Below are 12,543 nucleotides of genomic sequence, written 5' to 3' on the forward strand. Positions count from 1 at the left end.
CAACGTGCAGCCGGAGGCCATCTGCAAGGCTCTTACACGATATGGAACCATATTCTTAGAAGTATAGTTGTCAATGCGACTTTAGGGACTGGTGCTATTGGAAAAATTACTACCAGAGGCACCCCAAAATTCTTGAAATCTGCAGGAGAAAAGGAAGAAAGGTAGTTGCGTACGACGATGAATTAATGATTCTGATCACAGGCAAATTCTTGCCAACTATCAACAACTAATGGCACTTTGCCACATTTCACGATGGGCAGGGCGAAATGGGCTGGGAGTAAACCCAACAAAAACCGAGCTTGTCCTGTTCACGACAAAGACAAAAATACCCTCCTTTAACTTACCGAGGCTAAACGACACAACGTTAAGCCTATCTTCGGAAGCGAAATATCTTGGAATTATACTCGATTCCAAGTTAAGCTGGAGAAGGAATGTTGAGATTAGATCAAAGAAAGCTCTAGCAGCATACTAAACCTGCAATATGGCTTTTGGGCGGAACTGGGGACTGGCACCATATGTCATTCCTGGCATGTACAGCCCAGCCATTCGACCGATACTAACATATGGAGCTTTAGTCTGTTGGAAGGCGCTAGACAAAAAGAGTAATCAACAGAGGATCGAGAAGGTAGAAAGGCTGGCATACCTGGGAATGTCAAGCGCCGTTAGCAGCGCACCTTAAAAAGTGCTAAATTTAATATTTCACTTGACGCCTCTATAAGTCATCGTGCAGGGGTTAGGCGCTAGAGGAGCTCTACGACTAAGATAATTCAACATGTGGAAAACAGCTAAACACGGACACGCGACGATTCCGGACGATATGACGAAGGGGCAATTAAACGGAACAATAACCGACCCAACATCCAAAACAGACCATATCACAGGGGTTTTGCACTTCCAGGTTCAGAACATACGATATTCTTCAAAGGAGGAATGGGAAATAGGCCTAGACAACGGCAGGGGCATCACAATAAACACCGACTGCTCGAAAATGGAAAAGCGAACTGGAGCTGGGATGTACTCGACACATCTACAGCTAAGCCAATCATTCCGACTTCCTGACTCATGCAGTGTATTCCAAGCCGAGGTCTATGCCATAGACAGAGCGGGAAAGCTGTTCCAAGATAGCGCGGTCTCCAACACCGACGTAACAATCTTTGTTGTCAGCTAAGCCGCCTTAAGGGCGTTAGACTCCAGCATTATAAAATCGGACATCGCGCGGAGGTGTAGAGCCTCCCTGGCTTTTATAAATCATCTCAATGTCTCCCTTTGCTAGGCCCCGGTGCACAGTGGCATTGCAGGGTATGAACTCGCGGATGAGATGGCTAGAAAAGGTTCCGACTTAGACATAAGTGAGGTGGACAGCTCCATCCGACCGCCGCTGAGTTGTCTCCAAGTAAGAATTGACGAATATGAGAATAGGGCAAGGGACTTGCTATTGAACAATAGGGTTGACTACTAAGTCTCAAGGTCCTCATGGCCATGCTTGGATAGGAGGGGCACCAGCTCCCTTCTCAAACTGAACAAATCTGCGGTGAGTGTACTTACGGTGTCATCACAGGTCATTGTGCTATCGCACCAATGCTCCGACGGTGGCGAATACTAACAAGCTCCCTCTGCAGAATCTGTCAGGATGAGGAGGACGAGGAGTCGATCTACCACTTTTCTCTGCCGATGCCCGGCGCTTCAAAGAATAAGTTTCAGATTCCTGGGCTCACGCTTCTTCGGCAGCTTGGCAGAGATTGGGAAGGGGGACGTCTCGCTTCTTCTTGGGTTCATCAGGGAAAGCAAGTGGTTCGTTGAAGACCGCTAGGAGGTAATGTGGATAAACGAATCTGCCGCCATCCTGTAGTTACTGAGGGCACTCACAATGGACAAAAATGTCTCCGAGTGGAAGTGTGGCTATCACCCACGCACGCCCTCTTAACCTAACCTAACCTACCCAGCTGTGTACATGAAACGCTGTTGTTCTTTGCTTTGTGTGGTTAATAGCGTTACAAGGCTACGCAATAATACTGTAACGAATTTACTGAAATTCCTCTTATTTGCAACCTTCTACTAACGTTCGAAACACTAAACTGTTGAATAAATAACTCCACTATTCAATAATGCAAAATGGCATTTACACTACTACTTCTCGACAGATAGCGTGCTTAAATCAAACTGAATCTATGATTGCTCAGATTGCGCTCTTTTATACTCTTCGATTTCCTCGTTCCATACTTCTAGGCGTTTCTAGACTTTACTTAGTTACCAGCTATAAAATTATAACTACAGATGCACGTGTATAGCTTCTCATATGCGCGTGTATATGTGAGTGATACTTGCAGAAATAATTGCCTACTTTTGGGAGTATCTCATATATATGCATGTGCTTGTGCGTTGCTCTCCGCTGCATGTAAGGACATATGTGTAGGCATAATGATTAATTTGGTTATGTGCATACAAGTCACTGCTCAGTATCGGCTTAGAGATGACAGTATCCCTTAGTGTTGCTAGTATTCGTCACAATACATATATGGGTCTATTATGTACTCATTTTCATTCAAAAGAAACAAAAAGGATACAGAGGCGTCATAAGACCAATCCATCTACCAAATTTCATTAGCTTAGCGGTATTGGTTTTTGAACTATCTCATTTATTGTATTTATTCTTTTGCATACGCGCTATTATATCAAAAACTACTTCATACATTCAGGTAAAAACTTTGTACAAAGGCAATATGCTAGTCCTTGCCTAGGTGTTTCCACCTAGAATGCTTTCAAATGAGAATCGTTGTCACTTAACTTTAAATAAACATTAGACCTACAATGTTTCTATGTACAAGTTTGAATTGCTCCATAATAAGCTCGCCAACCAGGCGCTAACAAACCCATACTCGACAACAGGTATTCCAAAATTCTCAGAACTATGCATCACTATCGTTTACATATATATTTTTAGTTGCACAATGTGCATTCGTGAACGGCATGTACGTACAGCGGTAAAGCAAAGCATTAAATTATTAAAAAAAAAAAAAAAACAAAATGTTATAGAATTTTCATGCGAGGGTTTTAACCAATATTGTCGCGTTTAGGTTGGGTTATGTATAACTGACCGGTCAATAAAAACTGAGCGTATCCATAGTGATACCAGAACTTGTTTGACGACCAAACGGAAGAACCCCAATCAGGTGCCAGGACTTCTGTCATAGAATAATACCGTCGTCTCGGCATTTACTAGAAATTTTCTAGGACCATGCTTAATTGCTGTCTCGAGATCTGGCATCTCTGCTGCCCCTTATAACTGGAGACTTGGCCTGCCGAGCACAGAACACGAACACAGAAAGTATTCAACCACATCTTCCTGCAGCTCGCACTTCCTACGCCCGCTGTTACTGACGAGACCTAACTTATAAGCATTTGACGCTAGAAAGCAGTGCCCAGTTGGTATGCCCATCGTAAGCCTTAAGTCTTCTCGCATTGTTACGGAGCGCTAAGATTGTTTAAGTGGTTTCAATGTATAACTCCGTCAATTTCACCCCTTTCGCAAAATGCCCCGCACTCTTCTTCAACCACAAGTTATAATCTCCTTAGCCTCCTTCTACTTAAATGTCAGAGTCCACCATTGCTCTCACATTAAAAACACTACGCTATACAACTTTTATAATTAATCCTCGGCATATTGCGAATTGTAGCCCTTGGTCATGTTATTAGGCTATTCTTTGCAATTTTTGTACTTGTATCTTGTATGCAATCCGTCGAATTGCACTTCTGCGGATGTTACCATTACGCGTACGCAAACAAATAAATATGTTTACCCCGGAACAGTTCTACTCTTACAATCTCCCGCTGTTCAGTCTGAGAAACATCTTCATCGACACTCTAGCAAGCAACAACATTGCATGAAAAATTATGTAACTATAAGTATGTTTTTATACGAATGTGTGTTTGTATACCTAGTTGCATATATGTGTATACCCAGTGTGGTTAGCTCGGTTTACTTGTCCGTTGGTCGACTTAATGCGCTTCCAAGTATGTAATGTGTAAATATGTACGGTCTTTTTTCCAAAGGTAAGTATGTTTACGCTTTCGCTTATGTGGATGCTTACCAACTTTTGCATAGCATAACGTACCATGAATGTCCAATTTTTTGCTGGCTTCGTTTTTCGTTCCTTTTTATGCTGCTTTTGCTCTTCTTGAATTGCTTTTGAAATTAAAATAATCCTTTGTAGGCACTTTCATATGCATGACACCTTTTGACTGGTAACAGTAACATTTTTAAGGCAATTTAATTACCACATTCCGACTCACACACACACACACACACACTCATCTGTTTTTAGATATCATGCCGTGTATGCAAATTGGAAGGAACTTCCATACAACCAGTTTCCGTAGTTTAATTGCGTTCGCATATAATGACATTAAGTTACTTATGCGCTTGCCTCAATATGCGAAGTTAAATGGATAAATCCTATTAATTAGCCAATTAAATTTATACATAGCTACCGTGTGGGGTGTTGAGTAAAAATAATAATAACAAGTAAGGACGGGACTGTCTTCGGCTGTGCCGAAGACTTCATACCTTTCATGAATGGGGCTGAACAATAATCTTATGCCGTTCGTAATCTCCAAATAATCGGATGTATAAGATAAGAAATATATAGTGAACGGATGTACATACCTAAACGATTTTTAAGATAAATATAAAATAAAAAATGGCAAAAACCCCCTTATCTGAACTATCGGTTGTATTGGATATATATTATACATATATAGCTCCGATCGAAATGATTTTTACAGGAAATCTATGATATATTAGAATATATATCACCAAGTTTCACGTTTTTATTTTCGAAACTAAGGGAGAAATGGCCAAAAATCTTTCTATCTGAACGATCGGTTGTATGCGATAGGTATACACTAGGGCGGGTCGATTTAAAAATCGCTCATTGCTCTATGAAAATCGTATTCTAGGGATCAAAATAAGAAACTTTGCCGAAGGAACCATACCTCTAGAACGAATTCTGATGCCCCCCCCCCCCTTTGAGTCGAACTTTTGGGTAGGGGCAATTTCAATTCTACCTGCTGTGTCTTGTGGTGGCTTAAAAAAAACAACACAAGCAATTTTACGATCTGCAATTGTGTCGCAGTGATACCTTCATTTTTTAAAACGGTTGAATAAAAAACCCACACAACTATGTTTAGGACATGCAAATGCATCACAGTGATGCCTTGGTTTTAAAAGGGGGTTGTAAAAACGCTAATTTCTAATAATTTTTTTTAATCTCTTTTCTATTACTAAGTTAAATTAATTTTTTCATTTACATATGTTCTGACTAAATAAATCTCCAAAGAGAAAAATAAGCTCCAAAAAGAAAAAACATAGGCATTTCAAAGTGGGATTTTTCAAAATTTGCCCCTACGACCCAAAGGGGGGGACATCAGAATTCGTTTTAGAGGTATTGTTCTTTCGGCAAAGTTTCTTATATTGATCCCTAGAATATGATTTTCACAGAGCAATGGGCGGTTTTTTGCCTCCCCACAAATCGACCCGGCCTAGTATACACTATATACATATAGCTCCGATCAAAGTGATTTTTTCAGGAAATCTTCTATGATATATTAGAATAAATATCACCAAGTTTGACGGTTTTATATTGGAAATTAAAAGAGAAATGGCTAAAAACCTTTCTATCTGAACGATCAATTTTATGGGATATATATTATATATAGCTCCGATCTAAATGATTTGTTCATGAAATCTTCTATGATATATTAAAATATATATCACCGAGTTTCACGTTTATACTTTCTAAATTAAGGGAGAAATGGCAAAAAGTTTTCCATCTGAACGATCGGTTGTATGGGATATATACTATATATAGCTCAGATCAAAATGATTTTTTCTGAAAATCTTCTATGATATATTAAAATATATACCACCGAGTTTCACGTTCGTACTTTCTAAAGTGCGGCAGGAATGACCAAAATTGGCTTATCTGAACGATCGGTTGTATGGGAGATATATCTTATAGTGGTCCGAACTTACCGGATCCGACAAATGTCTAATATAATACAAATATACATCAACTCATTTCGTCGCCCTGATCAATTCGGTATACTTAATGGTGAGTCTGTCTTCTATATTTCTCAACGTTACAAACATCGGACCAAAGTGTTTCATGTTCATGAAAGGTATACAAATTTTGTCCAAAGTTATTGAAAACGTCAAAAGGGGTTAAGGTAAATGATACCACATCTGCTGACTGCGCACAGTCTCCTCCTTTTATTGTAGCTCTTGCTTCGTCTATTTTTCTTTCAAAGTACTGGAACCGTCGCTCAGAAACATTGAGACCTTACACTTTCGGGGCAAGCGAGTTAGTTTTTACATGTCATTTTCTTTATATAAACGAAGGCTTTCTGAACTCCATTTTATATATTCTGAAATACAAGTTTTACATTCCGGAATTGGATTAATTATACAAATTTGGGATTTCTGAAATCAAATTACCTTTTCTGAAATAAATTTACCTATTCCTGAAGTCCAATTATATATTCTGAAATCCAAATAACTAATCTGAAATCCAACAGACTATCTAAAATAGAATTGCCATTTTGCGATTTCCAACCCGGAGATAACAGAGCTAATTTTACCAGAAAATAATAGCATCGGACTTTCTGAGAAAAGCTTCGTCGGCTTCTTAACCGATACCGACAAGTTTTTGTGTTCTTATCAGCTTCTTATCGATAGCGGCGATATCAAATCATTTCAATAGCATATCGATAATTTTTCGATAACAAATCCATAATTCGTCTCGATGTGTTACAAATAAGAAAGCCTTCGTTTCCCTTCCTTCTTCTCTCGGTTCTGGTTTCGGCTCCAGTTTCGATTTTGATTGCGGCTCCATTTCCGTTTACGGTTTGGATTCCGTTCCATCCGCTACTTCCTTGTCGCCAATACGCAAATAAGTCCTTCGTTACAGTAATTTTGGGTATCCTTAATCCACTACGTAAGCTGGTTAGCATCAGCCATCGGTTCACGTATTTTCTGTTATCAGAATCTACTGGCGGCTTTTCCATTATCAACCGATTTCACTGGTACCTGCCTGCTGCTTCTCTTGACTTCACTAGCGACTCCCGCACATCTTTCCATCATCCTAGCCAATTACAATTCTCCGCCATGGTATGTGTCTTTGGTGGTCGCACAGGTATCCACGGTTGGTGCTGAAAAGTGAGTGACTGATATCAGATATGATGCGGTGGGCTTCTACCTCCTGTTGTTGTTGTTGTTGTTGTAGCAATGCTCGCCCCACCTAATAGCCGCGACCGATCACAAATTGTCATCAATATCCTCTAACGGGAGTCCAAGGAAACTTGCCGTTTCAACAGGGGTGGACCATAAGGAAAGGGGTGTTAGAGGCGTTGGTTCCACATTACAATTAAAGAGATGGTTGGTGTCATGTGGGGACACATTGCAAGCAGAGCATACATTTTGTATGTCGGGGTTGATTATGGATAGGTAAGAGTTTAACCTGTTACAGTATCCAGAACGAAGTTGAGCAAGAGTGACACGCGTTTCCCTGGGGAGTATGCGTTCCTCTTCTGCGAGTTCTGGATATTTTTCTTCAAGTACTGGATTCACCGGGCAATTCCCGACATAAAGGTCCGACGCCTGTCTATGGAGTTCACCAAGGACCTGCTTGTGTTTTTCCGCTTCATACGGCTGGGTTCTCAGGTGCCGTATTTCCTCAAAATGCTTACGGAGATGACTCCTTAGGCCCCTAGGCGGTGCTGGTTCGTCAATCAGATGTCTGTTGGGATGCCCAGGTTTCTGGGTATTCAACAGAAACTGTTTGGTCAGCATCTCATTTCTCTCCCTGATGGGGAGTATTCTCGCCTCATTATGCAGATGGTGTTCTGGGGACATAAGAAGACAGCCCGTGGCGATTCTGAGAGCAGTATTTTGGCAGGCCTGTAGTTTCTTCCAGTGGGTGGTTTTTAGGCTTGGCGACCATATGGTTTCTACCTCCTCGCTTACCAGAGTTCGAAAGGTGGCTAAAAACGGCGACGTAAAACTGAACCTAGAACCGTAGTGTCACGTTCTGTGTGGGTTCACGTCCTGAGCAAAGCAAAATCAAAAATAAAATTTCAATTAGAAAAGTTTATCCAAGCAAATTCGCTCCGAGATAAATCGTGCCAAGTATATACATGCATATATACTTTTTTTTTTTTATGGCATACCTTTTGTTACTAGTGACTTGTCATGGATTTTAAATGAAGGTCTTGTTGGTCTAGCTTTTTAGCTTTTCGACAAGCTCTTCCACAATACGTTAGATAGAACCACGTATGTGGTAAGTATGTTACATAAATTTGCTTTTGGGTAGCAAAGAAATATACATTATCATGGTATTTATAGTTATGGTTTTACCAATTTTTCACCTCCATATTTGAAAAGCTCGGCGGGTACGTCATCAATCCCCAGGAATTATATTAGTTTTCCGACCGGATATTGGGACTTTCTCTTCGTCACATGGTTGATAGGGTACCAGGTTCATCACCTCTCTCGCTATTCAGCAAATAAGAGTAGTTAATACTCCATTACTGAAAAACTTTATACACCCTTATTAAAGTTCTTGCAAGAGCTCCCTCCAGGTCTTTAAACCATCCATTAGCTACCATACTTGCGAGTAGAAACTCAACCCACGGCCCTTCGCATCGGAACTTTTCGCATCCCGGCAGCCCTCACTACTTTCAAACAAACACTTCTTTGTTCTAAGTAAGCGTTTATATTCCTTCTTCGCTTCACGATAGCACTCACTGACAATGCGAGTTGAGCCATTACGGAACTTGGTCCTGTAGGTAGCGCCTATTTTTAAGGCTTTAAACATGTGTGCCCACGAATAAATCTATACAAATATATACAAGATCATTTCAGTTTATTTTCTTAAGACACATCGATTTATTAGTATAAGTTCAACTCAGTTCGTCAGTAAGCTTAAACTTATTTTGCAGTTTTTCAGTCTACTTTAACTGAAGTTTAAGCTGAGCTTAAGCGACAGATCTGTCTGGATAAATTTTAGCTAACCTATGAGTTATGAGTGTTCTTTCGCTATGGCATCGAATATACCCAACAAGCCATTGGACCTTGAGTACCCTTAGAGCTCATGTTGATAACAAGCATACTTTTTAAATCTCAATCGTTGTTTCGAAATAGTGGCTCATCTTGAGAGTCAAACAAGTAAGGAAGACTAAGTTCGGGTGTAACCGAACATTACATACTCAGCTGAGAGCTTTGGAGACAAAATAATGACCATTTAGCAAAATGGACCTAGGGTAACCCTGGAATGTGTTTGTATGGAATGGGTATCAAATGAAAGGTGTTAATGCTTATTTAAAACGTAGTGGGCCTTAGTTCTATAGGTGGATCCTTTTCGAGATATAGCCATAAGGGTGGACCAGGGGTGACTCTAGGATGTGTTTGTACGATATGGGTATCAAATTAAAGGTATTAATGAGGGTTTTAAAAGGGAGTGGCCCTTAGTTGTATATGTGAAGGCGTTTTCGAGATATCGACCAAAATGTGGACCACGGTGACCCAGAAAATCATCTGTCGGGTACCGCTAATTTTTGCTTTTGATTTCGCCCTGCAGAACTTTTTCATTTTCTTCTACTTAATATGGTAGGAGTCACACCCATTTTACAAAGTTTTTTCTTAAGTTATATTTTGCTTCAATCTCTTTTTCGAATTTGGTATAGAATTATGGCATTTTTTCATATTTCGTAATTTTCGATACCGAAAAAGTGAGCGTGGTCATAGTCGGATTTCGTTCATTTTTTATACCATGATAAAGTGAGTTCAGGTAAATACGTGAACTAAGTTTAGTAAAGATATATCGATTTTTGCTCAAGTTATCGTGTTAACGTCCGAGCGCGCTCGAGCGGAAGGACAGACGGTCGACTGTGTATAAAAATTGGGCGTGGCTTTCACCGATTTCGCTAACTTTCCCGGAAAACAGTTATCGCCATAGAATCTATGCCCCTACCAAATTTCATAAGGATTGGTAAATTTTTGTTCGACTTATGGCATTAAAAGTATTCTAGACGAATTAAATGAAAAAGGGCGGAGCCACGCCCATTTTAACATTTTCTTTTAGTTTTGTATTTCGTTGCACCATATCATTACTGGAGTTGAATGTTGACATAATTTACTTATATACTGTAAAGGTTTTAAATTTTTTTGTTAAAATTTAACTTTAAAAAAAATTTTTTTTTAAGTGGGCGTGTTCGTCATCCGGTTTTGCTAATTTTTATTTAGCACACATATAGTAATGGGTGTAACGTTCCTGCCAAATTTCAGCATGATATCTTCAACGACTGCCAAATTACAGCTTGCAAAACTTTTAAATTACCTTCTTTTAAAAGTAGGCGGTGCCACGCCCATTGTCCAAAATTTTACTAATTTTCTATTTTGCGTCAAAAGGTCAACGCACCTACCAAGTTTCATCGCTTTAGCCGCCTTTGGTAATGAACTATCGCACTTTTTCGGTGTTTCGAAATTTTCGATATCGAAAAAGTGGGGGTGGTTGTAGTCCGAATTCGTTCATTTTAAATAGCGCTCTGAGATGAGCACCCAGGAACCTACATACCAAATTTCATCAAGATACCTCAAAATTTACTCAAGTTATCGTGTTTACGGACGGACGGACGGACGGGCATGGCAAATGAATTTCTTTTTTTTGCCCAGATCATTTTGATATATAGAAATCTATATCTATCTCGATTAGTTTATGCTGTTACGGATTACCGTTAAGCGAACAAAGTTAATATACTCTGTGAGCTCTGCTCAGCTGAGTATAAAAAGGCATTTTGTTGCACACAATTGTGGTTCTCGAATTGGACTCAAATGTAAGATTCCAATACTACCGTATTTTCACGAAAATTAAATAAAACATGTATTATTTATTTTTAACGCTTCATTAATGCTAACAAGCAGGTGTTTATTTCTCACAGTAAACAGCTGTTGGACTTGGTGGTACCACCTTGGACAAGTTTATTTTCCACTCCACCTCAACTCCATATCAAATGTAGGACAAAAACTGGAGTAATGTGCTGCATATTCATTTGAGAGCTATAAATTTCTTAAAGGTTGGATACTGGTTGGAGTATGATGTTGGATATCAACTTCAGAACTAAATAGATATTACCCGAGGGGCTGGAGAAATATTCTTTCCGTAGCTACAAATACAAAAATGTTGCCGTACAAACAGGTTTACCCCAAAGGCAGCCTTAAACTGTCTCTAAAAAACTGCTCTGTAATACTACTGCTACTTTGGACTAGGTAGGCAATTGAAAAGTAAAGTCCTCTCTCGGCTAACGAAAATCATACTCTACAAGTCACTTATCGTACCCGTCCTGCTATATGGGGCAGAAGCATGGACCATGACAACAGCAGATGAAGCGGCTTTGGGAGTGTTCGAGAGAAAAGTTCTTCGAAAGATTTATGGACCTCTACGCGTTGGCGGTGGCGAGTACCGAAGAAGATTTAATGATGAGCTGTACGAGCTATACGCAGACATCAACATAGTCCAGCGAATTAAAACGCAGCGGCTGCGCTGGCTAGGCCATGTTATGCGAATGAAAGATGATGCTCCGGCCAAGAAAGTGTTCCTATCGGAACCCGCCTATGGAAGCAGAGGTAGAGGGCGGCCCCCACTCCGTTGGAAGGACCAGGTGGAAAACGATTTAAACTCCCTTGGTGTGACCAATTGGCGCCGGTCGGCGGAGCGAAGGAGCGACTGGCGCGCCTTGTTGGAAGGCCATAACCGTTTACACGGTTAAGCGCCAATTAAGTAAGTAAGTAAGTAAGGTTGAACTGGCCGGTCCATTAGGACCCGCTCTGTAGTTTAACTGGAGTTTAAATCTGACTAGACTTAAACAAACTTAGTTTAAGCTTAGCTTAAAAAACTACTGACAAACCGGTCATAACTTACATAATTTTTACTACATTGATACGACATACATTCGTAGACTTACTACTATTTCATTATTTAAATGCTATTACCAAAGCTTCTTGAATCTACCAAAAAGGCAACTAATCAAGAGTAAATTAAGTGAGCATTCAACTGCAAATTTTGCCCTGCTTTGTTGTCGATAGGTTCACCTTAACAACCTTGGCACTTATAAATACCTTATATGCCTATGCACTTATACATACATATGTATTTATGAATACATATACAAATACGTTTAATACACATTTTCAACAGTTCTAAACTCATCCGCACAAAGTTAGTGGGTGGGGAAAAAGTTATTAAGCTCAATCGGAAATCAATTGAAACTCATATACACTCTAGCATGTGCATACGCGTATGCAGGCCCGACGAGAGGGGAGGGGGAATGGGGGAATTCCCCCCGGTACCGGAGTTTCTCAGGGGGCCCGCGATTTAGAGGTACTAAGACATTTTTTTTTACTTCAGGAGAGTCTTTAGTTGTTCCATGTGCACATTTTAAGCCGTGTTTCAAAAGAAACGAATTTTGATAATGATTTTTTGCCTGTGCCTT

The sequence above is a fragment of the Eurosta solidaginis genome, chromosome 3, assembly GCF_040869045.1.
Source record: "Eurosta solidaginis isolate ZX-2024a chromosome 3, ASM4086904v1, whole genome shotgun sequence".
Lineage (NCBI taxonomy): Eukaryota > Metazoa > Arthropoda > Insecta > Diptera > Tephritidae > Eurosta > Eurosta solidaginis.